Below are 7,263 nucleotides of genomic sequence, written 5' to 3'. Positions count from 1 at the left end.
CGTGAAATGAAAGACTTCAGCGTCCCCGCGCTGCTAGTCAGGCTAGCCAACTTGACAGACATGAAAAAATGATGCCAGACTGTTGGCCACCCTTCGGGTTCACCTGTAGATCATTTCCATACAGTAGCGAGATGAGATCTTCTCAATAATAAATGAACCTAATAATGCTGCCATCGTCCTATGAAATGAGACTCATCATAATTATAGACCTTGCAGACAAAACTCTCACTCATTTTTCTTTGGTACTGTCTCACAATATTATTATACCGGGATATTGCTAGGATTCATTTATCAAATACATCCATTATAAGAGTGCAATGAACTAGGAGCCCAGAAATGTTCGAGCAAAACTTTCAAAGAACACTGAAAACACAAAAATATACTCGAGTCTTGGTTAAATAGATTTGTAAAATTCTTTGTAGCACATCATATGAGTCGCAAGACAAAAGAAAACCTGGCAAGGATGTTTCGACTCTCGGATATTTAGAAAATTTCCAATAAATGCTAGTGCATTCACGACACTGAGTTAATAAATTCATGAAAAGCAATTTTTGACTCTGTATCTTCATGATTCCTCTCTGAACAGCGTTTTTATAAATTTAAATCAACTTCAGCTAAGAGTACGAACTGAACGTTCAGGTCGATGTGTAGCTTTCAGTGTAGGTTACGATCGCGATCGACTTTCTTCATCTAGACATCCAATCTAATGAGCAGGATGATTTCAAATGTTTTCATAAACAACAGCTGTTCTGTGGCATCGATGGAAACCTACATTTAAACCGCGACCCACTCGTTCTGTTCGCACGTCTAGAGCTCTGAGCATGAAAGATACCAGCTACTGGAATAGGATTCTTTGCCTATTATTCAATATTATAAAATTAAATCATCTTATATATAGAAGTGTTTATCTCTTTTCTGTATAGGGCTACTTGTAATATGAATATAAAGAAAATAAAAATCTCAGTACCCTTTTTTTTTGAAATATTTTATCACAACATGCTTCGGACATTTATGCCATTTTCAAATGATCTTGAGATTTTTATTTTCTTTATATTCATAGAAGTGTTTGTTTGTAATTAAAACTAGAGGACTTCCATATGGACCTATCTTTCTTTAATCTTCCTTTAAATAGTCTTTTAGTATCGTTTTTAATGATTGGTTAGCATTACATTCTTTGCAATAAACAGAAAGGTTAAACTCTTTTGAAAAAAATAATTTCACAAATTTTTAGGTTACATCTGAATGTTAGCTCAAAGGTCCGAAAGGAAATTGAGATACTGACAAATTTAGTCAACATGCAGTGAACATTCCAGTACAGTACCGCATATATTTGATGAATTTCAAGTGATTATAACAATTTGATAGATAGTTTACAACGATGATTGCCATGGACACTACGTTACTCTTAGAATATTACAGGTATCATAACGTTCAATGGATTAAATCCATAACTTCTCATCAAGCCCAATTATGATTCCCTCTTGGGAATTCTTATAGTAAAGGTTCAGAAAATACCCAGAAAATTCTAAAAAGCTCATAGTGAATTCGCTGACAATGTAGAACACAGATCCAATTTGCAATTCATACCGTCGAACTTTGGCAGTCTTCTACGGTTGGTCGATTGCTGGGTGGATGGGAAATTTCACCGTGATACTTCCAAAAGTCATAAAAGGCTGCCCTGAACACGACCAGGCAATTTCAGCAGACACTTCCAAGCTCTGAAGAAGCATTGAGGATGTGAGAGAAGCAAAGTGGGTAGGCATTTTATGACCGTCTAACTTCTTGTCGCCTACAAGCTCGATGTACACTTGAAATTTCGAATGCAGAAAATTCAACTCCTGTGTTTCCCCTCTCATGCCGACGCTGGAAACACTATAGAGTTGGTGAAAATTATGAAACAGTGTTATATCTCTTTTACAAGGATAATTCAAATGTAGTTTTTTTAGTTTCAAGTGGTAGGATCCCCATGGAAACCTACTATCAATTAATTATCCTTGTAGAAGGAATATTAAGCTATTTCCATAATTTTCACCAACTCTGTACGAATATAATCGTAGACCTGATGTGATATTTTAGTGTCAATTTGATTCCAACGAGACTTTTTCCTCCACATTCTCATCAACAACTCTATCTTCCTATTTAATCATTTGAGAACAAATATCTGGGTGAATCAAAATATGAGTTGAAAACTATAAGCGAGGGGAGAGAAATTAATCTATTTATGGAAGGGAATTGGATACGCATGTAATCAGGTATTCATTCAAATAGAGGAAGGAAATATATTTTCCTACAGGTACCTTGGAGAGTGACCATTTCTGCACTGATTGCAGGCCGCAAAGAATCACTTTTTCGCTCTAGTGCGCAAAGTATTACTTTGCGTAATCTTAATACTTTGCGTGTTATCTTGCAGCCATCCCAATCAGCTGTTGACATTGTTGGCGTGTATTTTTAATGCGAGTTTGTTATATCTATATTTTCCTGATTTTCAAGTAAATAAAAATGAGAACTCATTAAATTATACATTTTGAATATTAATAATTATTCATTATTTCAAATAATTTTTTTTTCATTCGTAAATTGATTGGTTGAAATTTTTTTTAGAAAAAAATAAATTCGTATGGCTTTTGTTGGTGGGGAGTTCCCTTTCGGGAATGTTCCACCGCCTGAATATATAATTTAAGCCGTCAATGGGCCTTACGACTGTCATACTTCAGCCGGGACCGACAGTTTAACGTGCCCATCCGATAACACGGGAGTGATCTGTTTAAAAACTTTTGGCTCTCAGTGGGGTTTGAACCCGGGATCTCTATGCTGCTACGCAAGCACTCTATCCACTAGACCACGGATCACTCCTTTTTTAGAAATTAAGATATACTCAAAATTATTCAAATTATTTGGATTAATTCAATTTTCAATTTGAATAAATTATTGATTATTAATTTTCTATCGTATTATCAAGTTTAAAATAAATTAAAGTTGTTATTAATAACAAAATTATACAGACAAACGATGATGGATTTCAGCCATCATTTTACCCATATTCAATCACTTTTCATATTCAATGGTTACTGTAGGAAAAATTTAATGTGAAATACGTGTGCAAAGTTCTTCTGCTGCACTCAAGAAACCATTCCGCCCTCGCCTACGGCTCGTGCGTAAACGTTTCTTTCGGTGCAGCAAACTGTCACTTTGCGCACTAGTTGCAAAAATAATTATTTTTGGTGGAAGGGGTATTGTATTTGTGAATTGATAAATAACTGAGAGTTTGTTTTCAGTAATAACTTTATAGCAGTACTGTGGAGTGATTGAGGTGTGACTGAGTGCCTTTACAAGTATCCATAGAACATTCAACTTGAACAGCAATTGCAAAGGGTTGAGAGGAGCTGGATAGGAACTTATTTCTTTGCGGAGAAAATAAAAGCGCACCGTACTAAACAATAGCTGCTTCGTGGGGTGTCACACTTTTGAATTATTCTGCCTTTTTTATTTCTTCCACTTCCCTATTCTCTTGCAGGGAAGTGAATAGGTGAAGGGGACAATTGTTATTATCCTCGATATTATTTTTTAGAACTGTGCTGCCTAAAGTATGCGCTCATAAGCTCCATCAATCAAACTGAGATAGTTTGATAAGGTTGTTGTAGAACAAGAATTATTGTACGTTGCAGATTGAATAACTCTTCATACCTAAAAACTTGTTCAAGATTGCCAGTTTATTCATACAATAGTATGTACAGATTAAATGTTTCAATCCAATATAGTTGATACAATGAGATAGTTTTCGAGGAATCCTTGAATTCGAGACAATCGAACTTTATAAGGCTAACCTCACATTGTGACGCGACACGACTTGACGTGAGTCTGCTGGACGGGTTAATATCATTCATTATTTATTATAATTATTTTAAATTATTATTTATTCTTTTTATCATATTCATTATTTATTATAATTGCATTGAGACAAGCATTGAGCTTAGCATTGAGACAAAGCTAACACGTGTGAACATTATGATAAGATTTATGGTATTAACTCATCTCAGCAGACTCGCGTCACGTCGTGTCGCGTATCAATTTGCGACCTCTTTAATAGCAGTAGTAACACTCCCACTCACAGAATAGGAAATAAGATCGTTTGTCCTTGAATACTGCTGACCTTTTTTGAGGCCCCCCACTATGGAAAAAAACTGAAAATGATTTTTTGTAACCCCCCCCTACCAAATTTCAAGGACGCAACATGCGTCGTCGTCCCCAGCACCTGTGGGCACCCCTGATCAATATACAGTCCATATTAACAGTAGTCTACCCGGTAGAAGAGACAGGAGAAAGACCTAGAATTGACATTTCAAAACGTTACTCTTACTGATAGCTCATGTATAGTTTTTATTCATCATAATAATTCAACATGAAAAAGAATTGAACAATTCGTCTATTTCCGGAATATGATAAAAATAAGTACGATAGTTGAAAGATAATCAAAATCAAGTATTGATTTGATTTCACCAGGAGACTGTGAAAAAAAACACTCCCTGCATTTCTTAGCTATTCACACTCTTATGCTCCATGTACGTTTGTAGCTAAACCACGTTTACTTGTAGATATGGTTGCATTTATCATAATGTGTTTCATACGGGGTTTAAACGAACAGCTGACATTTCTCCGTTTGAACCGATACTGCACACGGGCCTTAGTTTTCCAGAAAGTCAGTGCATAGAGTAAAGATACTATTCAAGATACTGTTCTACATATTTATTTGCCCCTAGTCAGTGCTTTGAACCCCGATGGAAGAGCGATCTAGGCCAGAGTAAAGAACATCAAGTAGTGCACTCAGATGGGATTCGGTTCAAGTGTGCGTCGAGCGTGAACAACACAATTGGCATTGGCATCCAATCAATACTCAAACATCGAGCTTGAAGTTGATGTCTTGCGTACAAAGCACAATCATTAAAAGTAGACTGGAAAAATGAGGCTCGAGGATTAGGATGCTGGAGGGGTGATAGAGACGGCAACTCATCAGTCACTGCTCAAGTAAGAGCTGGGCTTCGGTGTCACCACAGAAATTGATGATCTTATTGCTCATTGTTGTTTTCTCAATACTCGAATTCCTTCAAGAATTCATAGAGAATGCAGTGGCATAACTCTTACAACATAAATAATGTACCACCTCCAATACACCAATCTCTAACAATATAGTTTTTTATTACAAATTATCGAATTATTGACTTTAAAAAAGCAAACTTCTTTTTGCAAAGAGGAATTGTCTAGAAAAATCATCCAATCACTTATTTTTATTATATTGAAAAATTCTGATTAAATTTTCATTTGTTTCCATAATTATGTAGTGTTAGGTCTTGCAAGACCTGGCAATACATTGTCATTTGTGATAAAAAATAAATAAATCAATAAATCACTTCTTTGTTATTAGATAGAACGACTAGCAGTAAAATTCCTTCAATAAATGAATTTATTCACTAACTGTGACAACATTCATTCATTTGAATTCATCTATTGAAGTAATTTGACTGCTGGTCAATCTTTTTAATAACAAGAAAGTGAGTTGATAGTAGCCTAAGCAATTCGTGATGGGAAACAACATTGAAGAGAAATCATCCACCATTTTATCATCTCTTCTCGGCCTGTTAGCCAAGTTCAAAGTGTAGTGTAGTAGTTGTTCTTGCTCATTTTATAATTTCATCTATAATTGTGATTTTGTGATACATCCTTTGCAACAAGTTAATGTTAATTGATAACAAAATTGAATCGATCACACGATATTATCAATTATTGTGATGTTGATCATTTTACTTTGATGACTCTCTGACTAGATGACAAGTACAAGACTTTGAAAAATAATTTTGTTGGTAAAGACAAAAGAGATCCTCCAGTAGGGAGAGAAATATACTTGTAATTAATATACTTGGTGACGATCGCACGAAAGCTGGTTAAATTGTATTCGTGATCAATTTCACGAGAACCAATCAGAGAAATCTTCTTCTCGAGAAAGCCTTCTTTTCGAAAAAAAACCTTCTCTAATTGGTTTTCGTGAAATTAATCACGATTAAAATTCAACCGGCTTTTGTGCAACCGGGCCTTGAAGATTCAATGAGGGATGATGCCACTATTACTAAAATCTTTTGATGCTTAAATTAAATCTTTTAATGCAAATAGAATAATTTCTAAAAAAATGATGATTGAATGAACTTCAATATTAGAATATTAAATATTTATCTAAATATTTTAGAAGTAGTTTTCTGTACCGTACCACAGAGAATGATAGGAGAAGGGTCCTTCTCTTTTATTGTTCAACTTTTTGAACGACTTTCATCTTCTTGACGTACAATATTTTTCTCGATCTCCCTCAACTTTCCTTCCTGAATTTTGCTTCTAGGGTAGAGCAGCCAAGCAAAATTCTGTAGTAAGCAGGTGATAGAATAAGCGAGTATTGATATAACTTAGTATAAATTAATAGGATATCAAAAATATAATTGAAGTGATTCATAGAATAGAATGCCTTTTTCATTTGATGTCTTGGCGAAGTTTGAAAAGTAATAGCAACTCTACCACTTTACTACGAGTTAAGCTGGATTCCCACACATCAGTATCAGGTTCCGTGTTCGGTTCAATCAAAATATTCGTTCAATGAGTTCCAATATATCTATTCCCACTGACCACAGCCGAGTGAGCTCGAATCGTCCCATTAGAACTCATGGAAGAAATTTTTTCACTGAACCGGTAACGAACTCTGATACGGGAATCCAGATATGAGATACTGATACTGGGAATCCAGCTTTAGTGAGATAATATTTTCACTGAACCGGACACGGACTGTGATACTTTTATGTGGAATTCCAGCTTTACAGATCATTACCATAAAATCATTATTTTCTCGGGTAAGTCAGTACAGGAGGTGAAGCAAACATCAGCCAATGGTCTAGCAGCCATCAATAATTCTCTGAATAGCCGAAATCTTCTCCTGAATCCCAAAAAAATCGGTAGTGGTCCCGTTCTCAACAAACCAGAGCAGAAATGATTCATGTCCAGATATAAAATTTAAAGGTGAAAGTTTAGGGCAAAAGAATACCACAAAATTCCTGGGATTAGTGATAGATGAACACCTGTCATGGAACAATCACGTCTGTCATGTGGTTGAAAAAATATACCCAGGCCTGTATGCTCTTAGGCGAATGTGTGCGGTCTTAACGCTTTGGTAGCCCTTTACCACGCATTGATACATTCTAACATAGCTTACGGTCTATGTATCTAAGGCAG

This window comes from Nilaparvata lugens, chromosome 4 (assembly GCF_014356525.2).
Source record: "Nilaparvata lugens isolate BPH chromosome 4, ASM1435652v1, whole genome shotgun sequence".
In the NCBI taxonomy this organism is placed as follows: Eukaryota; Metazoa; Arthropoda; class Insecta; order Hemiptera; family Delphacidae; genus Nilaparvata; species Nilaparvata lugens.
The sequence above is the reverse complement of the archived record's forward strand: the minus strand, read 5'-3'. Positions refer to the sequence as shown.